At 37.7% G+C, this 14,304-nt stretch overlaps 1 long non-coding RNA gene across 1 annotated transcript in view; it reads right to left on the bottom strand.

Moving 5' to 3' along the window:
- Positions 1 to 340: 340 nt before the first annotated feature.
- The window catches only part of LOC117077313, a 41,822-nt gene continuing 27,858 nt past the window's right edge, over positions 341 to 14,304 (bottom strand). The window contains exon 3 of the long non-coding RNA XR_004434732.1: positions 341 to 393. This is a non-coding gene — a long non-coding RNA (uncharacterized LOC117077313). The remainder of the gene's footprint in view (positions 394 to 14,304) is intronic.

Below are 14,304 nucleotides of genomic sequence, written 5' to 3' on the forward strand. Positions count from 1 at the left end.
GCAATCTGAAGGTGTTTAATGAAATTAAATATGCATAAACTCTATGAATGAGTTATAATTCTGTAACAGAACCATTAAGGACATGTGCAAGGATGTTTATAAAATCATTGTTTGTGATAGCACTGAAAGCAATCTAGATTTCTATCACTAAAAGACTGAATAAGTAAAATGTGACATATGCACATGCTAAGGATACTATGTAAAGTCAGAACTCTAGTAAAGATACACATCTTAGCTCTAGCTACCATAATAAAATGCCATAGACTGGGTGGCTTAAATAACAGAAATTAATTTTCTCACAGTTCTGGGGGCTAGAAGTCCAAGATTAGGGTGCTAGCATGGTTGAATTCCAATGAGGGCTCTCTTCCCAGCTTGCAGATGATTGCTTTCTCACTGTATCCACACATGGCGCAGAGAGAGAGAGAGAGAGAGAGAGAGAGAGAGAGAGAGAGCTAGTTCTCTGATATTGCTTCTAGAGAGAGAGAGAGTTAGTTCTCTGATATCGCTTCTTATAAGTGTACTAATCCCATCATGAGGGCTCTGTGATCATTACGTCATCTAACCTTCCCAAGATCCCGTTCTAACTACCAACACATTGGGAGTTATGGCTTCAACATATGAGTTCTGGTGGGACACAAACTTTCATTCCATAACACTTTGCCCCTAGCCCCCCAAAATTCATGTCTTTCTCACAGGCAAAATATATGCAGTCCATCTCAACAGACCCAAAAGTCTTAACTGAGTCCAACAACAACTCTAAAGTCTTAAGTGCAAAGTATCATCTAAATATCATCTAAATCATGTATGAGCGAGACTCAAGGTACAATTTGTCCTGAGGCTAAACTTCTCTCTAGCTGTGAACCTGTGAAACCAGACAAGTTATGACTGAACTTGCTTTGTGTTTTTTTCACTGGGATTCTGGGAAGGAGATCCTTGGAGGAGCAGGGGAGAAATTGGGGATATTTTGCCTAGGGTTGAGAGATGTCTTGGCTGTCTTTAGGTGTCAGAGGATTTGTCATTTGCAGAGACAGAACTGTGTCTTATAGCTCCAGAGAAAATCCCTAGGCCGTAGAAATAAGTCTTCAAAGAGATAACATTACTTAATGGGTAAAACAAATCAAAAGCACAGTAATATTAATAGCTGCTGCTTCCATTTACTGATCACTTACTAGGTGCCAGGCTCTGGGTGAGCATTTTAAATTCATTATCTAATTTGTTCTCTCAGAGATGCAATGAACTAAGTGTTCAAACTACTCCTTCAGAAAACTGGCTTAGGAAAAAAAACCAAAATTGACTATATTGAAACTTTGTTCCTAGAATTTAATCAAATTAAAATGAATCTTTTCAGTAGTAGAACTGTTTTTTCCACTAGATTTCAGGGCATGAAATTCCATTAAGACATAGAGCATCATACTATACCTGTATCTACCACCCTTGTGATGATCATTTCCTGAACTCTGAGGACCAGCTCACAGGCTTCCTTGACACTCCAAGTTCTATCCTCATCCTGGGTGTCCTCAACAATATACACATGGAAGTCCCACCTCAAACACCCTGGCCTCATATCTCTCTGACCTTTAACTTCTGAGCGCCTCAACCACTCCCATTCACTTGGCATCACTGGGCGTGGCTTCAACTCCAATATCCCACGGAGGCCCAAATCTCCTAATGAAGGCTGGGTCCATGCCATTTGCTCTTTGGCTTCACTGAGGGGTCCAGTGCCCAAGACCTTCCTTTTCTCTTCACTTTTTTCCTTGTCCAGCCTAGATCTTGGAGCATATTGATTTAGTATTGGCTGCCTCTTCGTCCCCTTGCCCTCCAATGACCACATCTGCACTGTTTAGCCTCAGTTTGAGTCTCTCCAAACCAATGATTTCTCTGATGTCATAATGGCCACTGTGGGAGAAAGGAGCAGCACCCCAAGTATTGTTGCCTCTAACAGAATTTCCAACCTCAGTTAGTCCTTCTGGCCACCCTGCAATCCTTTCACATGCCTCAGGTCACCTCTTTCTCCAATTTTCCTCCTATCTGTACTCCAAGTTTTTCATCACTGCTCTCAAACAACAGCCCCTTTCACTCTACCCTCACCACACCCCATACAATGGCTCAGACTCCTACTTCATAGAGGAGATCGAGGCTAACTTCAGCTCCTTGCCCCCATACTTACAAAGGTCTCTTTGGCTTCACTAGCTCTCACTTCGCATTTCTCTTTTACTTTCAGAAGAACTGGCCCTCATCCTCTAGTTTCTCCACCTTTGCTCTGTACACCCTTCTCTAATTTTCCTTCTCCTATCTCCCCTAGAACCTTGCTTGCACTATTATCCATTCTCTTTCCTGACTCTTTATTCCCTCTCTCCCTACCAGTTTCCTAACCTCAGGTTATTCATATGCTCAACTGTCCCTCTTCTTTAGAAATCTTTTCTTGGCACCACTGCCCCCTTCATCTACTATTAAAGCTCCTCTCATCTTTTAAGCCTAAAAAAAACAGTGGTCTATACCCAATCTCAGCTTTATCACTTCCTATTCTTTTTTCAATTCAGTGTAATCAATCATACCACTCCACTGTGCTACATTTACCATGATTGCTCTTTGGTCTTGCTCTTACTTTTTATTACAGTTGTATTGAAGCATATAATAAATTGCACATATTTAAAATATATATTTTGATGAGTTTTGACACATGTATACACCCGTGAAACTATCACCTCAATCAAGATAATGAACATCTCTATCACCAACAAGAGTTTCGAGATACCCTTTGGTAAACCAAACAGCCCACACACTGTCCCTAAGCGGTCATTGATCTGCTTTTATCAACACAGGTTAATTTGCATTTCTTAGAATTTTATATAAATGGATTCAGACAGGATGTACTCTTTTTTGTCTGGCTTATTTCACTCAAAATAATTATTTTGAGACTCATCCTTGTTGTGCATGCATCAACAGTTTGCTCTTTTAAATTGCTGAGTAGCATCCCACTGTACAAATATGCCACAATTTATTTATCCATTCTCCTGTTGATGAATATTTGGGTTGTTTACAGTTTGGGGCTGTTTTTAATAAAGCTGCAATGAGCATTTGTGGGTTAGTGTATATTTTTTCATTTCTCTTGGGTAAATAGGAGAAGAATGAGTGGGTTGTAAGGCAGGTATATGTTTAACTTTTTAAGAAACTGCCAGATTGTTTTCCAAAGTGAACATACCATTTCATATTCCCATGAGGAATGAATGAAAATTCCAGTTGTTCCACATTCTCACCAACATGGTATGATCAGTCTTTTCATTTCAGACGTTCTAATGGATGTGTAATGATGTCTCACTATGGTTTTCATTCACATTTCTTTAATGACTAATGGTGTTGAACATCTTTTCATGTGCATATTTGCCATTTGTATTTCTTCTTTTGTGAAGTGTCTATTCTAATCTATTGCCTATTTTTAGTGTATTGCCTATCTTCTTATTACTGAGTTATAAAAATTCTTTACATATTCTAGACACAATTCCTTAATTGGATATGTGATTTGTAAATGCTGTCTCCCATCTGTGACTTACCTTTTTATTTTACTAATAGTACTTTTTAGGAAACAATAGTTTCCATTTTGATGAAGTCCCATGATCAATTTTGCTTAAGTTCTCATGCTTACTGTATTCTATTTAGAAAATCTTTGCCAGATGTAAAGTCACTTAGAGTTTCTATTAAGTGTTGTGCTGGAAGTTTTATAGTTTTAGCTCTTACTTTTAAGTCTTTGATCCATTTTGAGCTAATTTTTGTACATAGCATGAGATAAGGGCTGAGGCCCTATTTTTTTGTATGTGATCATTCCATTGTTTCAGCATTGTTTGTTGAAAAAGATTTCCCCATTAATTGCCTTGCCATCTTTGTGAAAAATTAAATGACCTTATATGTGTAGGTCTATTTTGGACTCTCTATTCTGTTCTATTGATATATAAGTTTGTTTTTACACTAATACTATACTGTCTTGATTATTACACTTTTACTATAAATCTTAAAACCAGACAGTTATTTGTTTTTTGTGAAAGTTGTTTTTGACACATCTAGGTCCTTTGAATTCCTATGTAAATTTTAGAATAAACTTGTTAATATCTATAAAGAAGCCTACTGGGATTTTGAATGGGATTATGATGAATCTCTAGATCAATTTGGAGAGAACTGAAATCTTACCATTATTGAGCTTCTGATCCATAAACATATCTTTCCACTTATTTGGGTCTTTGAAAATTTCTTTCGGCAATATTATGTGCATGTTTCCATGTTGTTTGTCAAATTTATTCCTAAGTATTTTATATTATTTGATGGTATTGAAAATAATATTTAAAAATTTTCAATTTTCTTTTGTTTGTTGCTAGGGTAAAAAAAAAATTGATTTTTGTATATTGACCTGCATCCTGCAACCTTGCTAAACTCACTTATTACTTTTAGTAGCTTTTGTGTAGATCCCTTTCGATTTTCTCCAGAGATGATCCTGTAGTCTGGGAATAAAATGTCTTTGTTCCAAATACATATGTCTTTTATGTATTTTCACACCTTATTGTATTCAGTATGGTCTCCAGTAAAATGTTGAATAGAAGTGGTGAAAGTAGACACCCTTACCCTACTCCTGATCTTTGGGCAAAAGCATTCAGTCTTTCAGCATTCAGTGTGATATTAGCAGTAGGTTTTCCATTTATCAGTTTGAAGATGTTCTCTTCTATGGCAGGTTTGCACAGAAGTTTCTATCTTTAACACCAGGAATGGACATTGAATATTGTAGAATGTGTTTTTGCTACATTACTAAGATAATTATATGGATCTTCTTTGTTAATATGGTGGATTATTATATATGACATTTTCAAATATTAATCCAACTTTGCAATCCTTGAATAAATTTCACTTAACTATGATGTAGTATCTTTTAAATGTATTACTGGGTTTGATTTCATAAAATTAGTTAAACATTTTAATGCATATGCTTGTAAGAGATATTGATATATAGTTTTCTTTACTTGTATTGATTATGACTGGTTTTGGTCTCAGGGTAATGCTGGCTCATAGACTGAGTTGTAAAGTATCCCCTCATCTTTATATTTCTGGAAATGTTTGTGTAGGGTTGGTATTATTTCTTTCTTCAGTATTGGGTAAAAATGACCAGAAAAGCTGTCTGATCCTAGAATTTTTTATGCAGAAAGGTTTTCAACTACAAATTCTTTCTTCTTGAGTGAGCTTTGGTAGCTTACATCTTTTAAGAAACTTGCTGATTTCATCTAAGTTGTTGAAACTGTTAGCCTAAATTGTCTATAATATCCTTTCATTATCTGTAAAATCTGCAGTGGTATCACTCCTCTCATTCCTGATATTAGTAAATGTGTCTTCTTTGTTTTGTTTTGTTTTTTTTCCTGAACAGTCTGACTAGAGGTTTAACAATTTTATTGATCTATTCAAAAATTAGCTTTTGGTTTTGTTGATTTTCTCTATTGTTTTCCTGTTTTACATAATATTTTATTGATTTCTACCCTTATGTTTATGTCCCTCTTTCTCCTACTTGAGCTTAATTTGCTTTTACTTTATAGTTTCTTAAAGTAGAAGTTTAGATTATTGATATGAGCCCTTTCTTCTTTTCTAATATAGCCTTTCATAGTATAAATTGTCCTCTGAGCACTACTACTTCAGCTGCAATCTGCAAAATTGGTATTTTGCATTATCATTTTTATTCACTTCAAAGTATTTTCCATTTCTTATGAGTTCCTATTTGACCCATGGGTAATTTAAGTGTATTGTTCAGGGTTTTTTTTTTTTAATATTTGGGAACTTTTCAGATGTCTTTCTGTTACTGGTTTCTAATTCAATTCCATATTGATCAGAATATATTTGTATAATTGACTATTTTTTTAAAAGTATTCAGGTTTGTTTTATGAGCCAGAATATGGTCTATCATGATAAATGTTCTATCTGTACTGGGAAAAATATTTATTCCAATACTTTGGATGAAGTGCTCTATAAACGTCACTTAGGTCAATTTCGTTGAAAGTGCTTTTTTAGTCTTTTCTAATCTCACTAACCTTCTACTTTTCTATAATTTGTTGCTACTATAGTTTGGATACACCTCCAAACCTCAGGTTGAAATTTAATCCCCACTGTTGGAAGTGGAGCCTAATGGGAGGTGTTTGGGTCACGGGGGCTGATACCTCATGAATAGATTAGTGTCCTCCCTGAGATGAGGGAAAGTGAGTTCTTGCTCTCTTAGTTCCCACAAAAGCTGGTTGTTTAAAAAAAGCCTGGAACCTCCCCACACCTTGTTTTCTCTCTTGCCATGCAATCTTTGTACTTACTGGCTCCCTTTTGCTTTCTGCCATGAGTGGAAGCTCCCTGAAGCCCTCATCAGAAGCAAATGCTAGCTCCATGCTTCTTGTATAACCTGAAAAACTATGAGCCAAGTAAAACTATTTTCTTTAAAAATTACCCAACCTTAGATATTCCTTTATAGCAACACAAAATAGACTAAGACAGAAGGGTAGTGAAATCTCCAACTATAATCGTGGATTTGTGTAAGCTCTATCAGTGTTTGCATCACGTATTTTTGAACCTCATTATATAGATTATTATGTATTTTTAATGAATTAACCTGGTTAACATTATGAAAAGACCCTCACTGGTCTGAAATCTACTTTGCATGTATTTATATAGCCAGTTTAGCTTTCCTGTGTCCATTGTTAGCATGGTTGACAGGTTTCTTTCAGTGCTTTTAAAGATATTTTTTTCTGATGTCTTAAAACTTGCATAGCTTCCAACAAGAAATCTGCTGTCTTTCTTATAATTGTTCCTCCTTAGGTAATGTGTCTTCCACCACCTGCCTAACCTACCCCACTCCCTGTCCCCTTGTACTGACTTCTTTTAAGATTTATCTTAAAGATAACATTTTATCTTTATCACTGATTTTAAGCAATTGGCTTATGATGTCCCTTGGTGTAGTTCTTCACAATTTTTATGCTTGGGATTTGTTGAGATTCTTAGATATGTGGGTTCATAATTTTTATCCAATTTGAAAAATATTCAGCCATTATTTCTTAAAATATTTTTCTGTCCTCCCTCCTCCTTTGATGACTCTGATTATGTCTATGAGGCTGATTTCAATGGTCTCACAGCTCACTAACACTATGTTGGTATTTTTTTATTTTTCCTCTCTTTGTTTAATTTTCGAGTTTCTAATGCTATGTCTTCAAATCCAGTAATCTTTTCTCTGCAAGTTCCTTTTTCACCATTTACCCCTTAAACACTGATGTTTTATTAGGGATCATTTTTATGCCACCTTTTCTTCTCGCTCTGCACACTCATACACTTCTAGGGCTTCAGTTACCATTTTTATTTTGATCACTGCCAAAACTACATCTTTAGACCAGACCATTCAGTATTCTAGTATTTCTGACTGCCTATTTGACAGCTTCCCCTGCTTAACCCTGCACTTTAGCTTATACACAAACTATTATCTCCTCCGTAGGTTTTATCACAGTAAATAGCAACACAAAACAACTGGTTACCCAAACATGAAACATGGGTCTCATTCAAGACCCTTTTTGAAGGCTTATATATTGTTTTAGGCATTTATGTATACCTAGGTTTCTGGCACAATGATAGCATATTAAAATGCTTAGTAAATGTTTATTGATGTGTAAAGTTATTTTTCCATGGGTTTAAAATTTGTAAGAGTCATGATAGGATTTGAATCTAGATTTTTATGAATTTAAATCCTTGTTTCATCCACTACATGATATTGTCTTCAAGGTAAACAGTTCAATTCCTTAAATCTTTATTTCTTGAAACTTCTCTATTCTTGTACAGTCTTTCCATGTGTATTTTAAAGTATAAGACTTTTAAGTCTGGCAATCTATAGAAAGTATGGAAGTTTGTATTTTCTAAAGATAGCTATAACAATGTCATATTCCATATGCTGTTTTGCAATGCCACTACCCTATCAAGAAGTAGAGTCTATTTTTCTACCTTTTTGAGTGTGAATGGGACCTGTGACTGCTTTTGCCAATACAATACGATAGAAGTGATGCTGTTACAGTACTTGGAATAGCTCTTAACTGCTCTGGTAATTTTCACTGATTTCTTGAAAGCCAGCCAACATGTGATTACCCTAAGACCACCAATGCTATGAAAAGCTCAAGTCATATGGAGTGGGCCTGGAGGATGAGATGTCATATTGAGGTGGGACACAAGGTTCCAGACCTTCAGGTGACCGACATGTAGGTGCAGAAGCTATCTTGAAGTGGAGTGTCCAGTCCCAGCTCTCCAGCCAGCTCCACATGAATGAGAAACAACCACTAGGCAAGGCCGTCTCAATTCCTAATCCATGAAATAATGAATACATAAATTTGTTGCTTAAGGCCACTAAATTTCGGATGGTTTGTTACAAAGAACAGACAAGCAAAATGGAAGAGAAGGAAATATGACTAACATGCCTATAATCATGGAAGGTTTAGACCAAAATCTTTTTCTCCTAAGCCCCAAAATACCAAGAAAAGGAAGACACCTAGAGGGTAAGAAGATTGAATAAGGATATATAAGAGCTTCCTTAATACCCTCATCAAGAAATAAATACATAGAGCTTGAGACACCTACACCTTTAAAATGGAGAAGAAAAAATATATATGACTTCCAAACAGGCAAAAAATAAAATAAAATAAAATAGGATTGCTTTTCAATAGTACAGATGGCAAAGAGCAAGAAGAAGATGCAGCTATTTTGGAGGGCAGAAAGAGTATTCCCCAAAGTCATGACTAGCTTGAATAATGGGTTAAATATAAAAGAATTTAGCAGTCATTAGTGAAAAGTGATGCAATTGAGTTCAGCCTGCATATGTATACAAATAATTAAAATGACCAGTGAGAAAATAATTTAGGTGCCAGTAACTGCTTAGAGATATAACTTCTTAACCACGTTATTAGAAGTGGAAAATTCCAAGTGAAGAAGGCTGATCAGCTTTTTTTACTCAGAAAAAAACCTGGAAGATTGTCCTCAGTTATGTGAGCAATTGGGAGAATTCGAGGACACAAAGCCATACCACGTGGAGAAACTGTTGACTTTTTAGGTCTGTGTCAACCAGGAAAGTCTTTGAAACTATATATTTAGATGCATTCTTGAAATTCTGAACATCTCGCGCAATTCCTTAATACCTAGTCCCAGCCTAGATCCACTGTAATGGTGTTCTTCAAATCTAACTGCATAATACTCTAAAGGGGTCTGGAAAGGCAGAGCCCAGAGGGAGAATTGCTTCTGGGCTTTCTCATTGCAAGATTCGATTAAGGCAGGCTTTCCCGTAAGACTTCTGAGGTAGACTGGGGTGGGTTTTGTTTGGATGCCCCTGTTATCTCACAAACAGGAAGGATTTCCAATTTCCCACTTAGAAAGAACCAACAGGCCTGGGGTCAAGGTCAGTTGGATGTGACTTCATCAGAGTTTTGCCCCTGTGTGCTTGCTTTGTGATGTATGACTCATCATAATTAAATTTTGAGCTAGATTAACTATAATTCCTGCACTTATTAGGCGATCAGTGTTTAAAGCCCTTGTAAAAGAGGATGAGCTGTTCATTCTGATAATTCAATTAACTACCCAACAGAGCTAATATTTTATTTTAGGAAGAGTAATTTTTGATTAATGATGCATTTTATTTCCCAAATCCCTGCAGCAGTGGGTCACATCTTCGGTGAGAAAGCCAAAGAAAAAGGGTAAAATTAGAAAACTTGGAGTGTTTGGAGGCAGATTAGTGTGGTTCTACAGAGCTGGCTGCTCCCTTGGAGCCCACTCCCAATTCCTGAACTTCTGCTCTCTTGGCACACACGTACCTCAGGATTGTCCACAGTAGAATACACCTCAGAGTATTTTTGGGGAGCATAAATCTCCCTTGTCCCAATTTCTTCTTACAGAAGCAGGATATAGCATCAGCATTTCTGAAGTTCTTTGGCTATGGGATGCTATTTAGTTCCATTATTCCCAGAGCAAGATCTATGTGAAGAGAGGACTGGTTGGGAGGGATCCAGAAATGCTTCCTGCAAGAAGTGATATTTGAAAAGAGTGCTGATTAATGGCTTGTGTGAGAATTGGGGTGCATTATTTGGGGTCAAGGACATCAGTTAGAAGGTTATTTTAGGAATCCAGTTGAGGTATCAGCAGGGAGATAAAGAGAAGCAGACATATTCAGCCAATATAAAGAAGTAGGAATTTCAAGACTTTTGGTTGATTGGATATTTAGGGGACAGTGAGTGGAGAGTGTCAAGAAAAAGGTCTAGGTGCCTAATTTGCATGATGAAGCATATGATAGTAGATTAGGTGGAAAAGCATGTTTGTGTGGGAAGTTTATTTCTTCTGGAATGGTGGAAGAGATTTTGAGTTGGAGTTAACTGTGGTACATCAAAGTAGAGATGTACAATGGGGCAACTGGATTTCTGGGACATGGACTCAGAAAAGAGAAGATACAGATTTAGAGGTTATTGGTGAAGTGGTTGCAACCAGGAGTGTGGACCATATTGCTCAGGAACGGCATCTTCAAATTAGACTATGAGAAGAGGACCAGGAACTAAACTAAAAAAGACTAAGTCCAAAGGAGTAAGCCAAGGATGAGCCAGGAAGGAGACTGAGCAGAAACAGGTATCAGTGGCTTTAACTTTGGGGAACTGAGGACCATTGAAGCAAAGGGCAGGAAAAATACCTTGAACAAAATGAATCTGCATCCTCAACAAGTGGAATTCATGGGAGATAGGCTGAGGATGACACCACATGTTTAAAGTTTAGCACAGGTAAAGGCATAGAAGGTGAACTGGGGAAGGTGCCAAGGCCAAATTCAGTGAACAAAATTGAGCATTTTCAAGTACGGAGATTTCTCAAAGAACTAAAAATAAAACTACCATTTGATTCAGCAATCCTACTACTGGGTTTATCCTGAAATGAAAATAAATCATTATTTTTTTAAATTCCTGTACTCACATGTTTATCACAGCACTAGTTACAATAGCAAAGTCACAGAATCAACCTATATGTCCATCAACGGATGACTGGATAAAGAAAATGTGGTGTATGTATACACCATCGAATACTACTCAGCCATAAAAAGAATGAAGTCGTGTTTTTTTCCACGAAGATGGATGGAACTGGGGGCTATTATCTTAAGTGAAATAGCTCAGTACCAGAAAGATAAATACCACATGTTCTCACTTAGAAGTGGAAGCCAAACATGGATACACATGAACATACAGAGGGAAATAACAGACATTGGAGACTCCAAAAGGTGGGAGAGTGGGAGACGGCTAAGGATTGAAAAATTACATATTGACTACAATGTTCACTCTTTGAGGGGGGATGGGTACACTAAAAGCCCAGACTTCACCACTAGGCAATATATGCATGTAAGAAATCTGGACTTGTACCCCTAAATATATAAAAATAATTTTTAAAAATTGAGCACATTTTCTCTGAAAGCAACTTGCCACTATTTGCTAACCTGCCAAAAAGACTTAGCATGGCTTTCCCTCTTTTGGAACCAATGTAGGCATCACTATTTTTTCCCTTGGCCTCTGGATCCGAGAGAGCAGCGTCCATCCTTTGTGCCTTCCTCAAATCCTTCCTGCACAGCTACTGCTGCTGGCCTCTGAGAAGGATGGAAACTGATGCTGGGCCCACAGTATTCCAAACTTACCATGATCTGGCCCAAACATATATTCCCATCTTATCTTTTTCTTTTTTGTATCCAATCCCAGCTCCATCAAAATAGAATTATTCACTCATTCCCATCTAATCCGTCTGGTTTCTTACCACTGTGCCTACATCATGCTGTTCTCTTCCTGGCAGTCCCTACACCCACCCAGTTCCTATTTCTTCAAATTCTACTTGTCCTTCCTTGGTCGGTTTCATACACCATGAAGTCATCCCACATCCCCCAAACAGCAAACAGATCTGAATCTTTTCTCTAGGCTACCAGCGCATTTTACTCTTTCATGGCACGAATGCTACTTTGCTATGTATTTGGAATTAGCCAAGTCTGTTTTAAATTCCTCCCTCTAGACCAAGATGAATTTCTTGAGGCTCTGGACCATATCCTGCCTCTCTTTACATCTTATCCATCAGCACTGAGTACAGTGCCTGGTACATATGAAATATTTAATAAATGCTTATATAATGAATAAGTGAATACACAAATGAAGGAAGAAATGATTCGTGGAAGAGCCCAGTGCTAATCTCAGAGAGAGAACTTTCTCTTACCTGGCTTCCAGATTCCAAATGGAGTCTTATTACAGTCTTGGATCTTGTCTTATTCCAGTAAGAAAAAGGTTTTGCAACCATGTCATGTTGAATCTCTCAATGGTCATGTGCATAGTTACTCATTTTCTGTATTTTCCTTTCTCCATATCCAACTGTAAGCGAATGCTATGGTATAGGAGAAAGAGCCTGACTTGGGTATGGGATGAAGTTGGATTTCAATTCTGACACTGTCTTTTACTCACTCTCTGTGATTCTATAACAGGTCACTTGCCCTCTCTGTGTTCTATAAACAAGAGTGTCCATCTCTGACCTGCCTCCCTTCCAGTACTGCTGTGAGGCCCCAGAAAGATACAGAATATACAGCTTCTTTGCAAAGCATAGACTCTGGGCATAGGTGAGGAATTATCATTAATGAGATAATTAATCTGGCTTGAAATAAGGAAATGTAGATCCTGTCCTGGTTGGACCAGGCTGCATTTCTAGTCACTATGCTGGCTCTTGCAGAGCTCTGGGATATGGCTTTGGGTTATGTAGATGACACTTGTTAATGACAGAACAGTCTATGGGGGAAAAATCTCAGATATGCTGGGGAATCCAAGGTAGCTAGATTGGCTAGTGACAAGCAGAGAACAGACTCTGCCTGGAATTGGTAATGAGGTCGCCAAAATGGAAGAGAAAATTGAGCCAAAGTGTAAATGTTCAAGCAGTTTAGGGAAGGGGTGTGTGTGCGTGTGTGTGAGAGTGTATGCATGCACCCATATGTATGATGGGGAGCAGGGGTCTTTAAGAGCAATGAGTCTTTTCATTTGCATAATAGCTCTTGACAATTTGCAAAGCATTATCATAGCCACCATCTCTAAGGTCAGAGAACAGTATCTCCTTTTCCAAGATAACCTCAACTAGACCACCATCTCAGTCTTGACCTTTCCTTCCCTTCCTTTCTCTTCTCTTCCCTTTTCCTTCCCTTTCTTTTCTTTTTCTTCCCTTTCCTTCCATTTCTTTTCTTTCCCTTTCTTTTCCTTTCCTTTCCTTTCTCTCAGTCAATATTTCCATCCAACCTTAGTTCCCTGAGGACGGTTGTAGAAACTGAGTCTCAGAGAGTGAGAGGAGCAGAGATGGAACTTGAATTTTAGGCTTATGCCCTATTTTTATTTGGTATTTACCTTTTTATTATGTATAAAAACAACAAAGCCCATTGTAAAATGTTTGAGGGGAGAGGAAAACCCAGACATGTATGAAGAAGAAAACGTCATTCATCCATAACGATCAATATTGGATCCATATTTCCTTCCAGCTTTTTTTCTATGCAATTTGACATGTTTGAGATTCTACTAAATGTAAATTTATAAATTCCAGTATACTTTCCACTGCATCATGATCTGTGTAGTTTCCTTTTCTACACTAGGCATTGCCTCTTCCAAACCACTGTTGACTTTAAAGCCCCACTTGTCAAATAAGGTGTGTAGTAATGCCCCTTTGGCCTCTTGCAGCTGAAGTGAGAATCCTTTGAGATTCTAAGGGTAAGGGTATTTTGGAAATCTCAGCATGTGATTTGTGGAGGGGGTCTCAATGCAGGGTTTGGGGTTGAATAGCAATAGGCTACTCTGGCTCCTTCTCAAGTAAGCCCCCCTGTCCACTCACTGGAGATGAATGTTTCCAGAAGCCTCCCTGCTAAGCACTCCTTTGAGCAGTCTGATATATGTCTTCACCCTCTCGTCCTTTCCCCCTTTGTCATTTCTCTCCTGTCTCCACTTTGACCTCAGGTGACCCTTAAGCAATAACCTGGAATGGTGAGTGGGATTTGATATTAAATCACTTGAGAGCACAAGCAGGCATCTTGTACTTTTCCAAACTCACAGTTTAAAAAACACATAATACATTTTTTTCTCTCATATTCGTTTTTGTCCTTATTGGGTTAATTCTTGTTCTGCAAATGTTTGTGTTCAAACTGACTATTCTTAGGCCAGGTGCGGTGGCTCACGCCTGTAATCCCAGCACTTTGGGAGGCTGAGGCGGGTGGATCACCTGAGGTCTGGAGTTCAAAACCAGCCT

The sequence above is a fragment of the Trachypithecus francoisi genome, unplaced genomic scaffold, assembly GCF_009764315.1.
Source record: "Trachypithecus francoisi isolate TF-2019V2 unplaced genomic scaffold, Tfra_2.0 Lachesis_group6, whole genome shotgun sequence".
NCBI lineage: Eukaryota > Metazoa > Chordata > Mammalia > Primates > Cercopithecidae > Trachypithecus > Trachypithecus francoisi.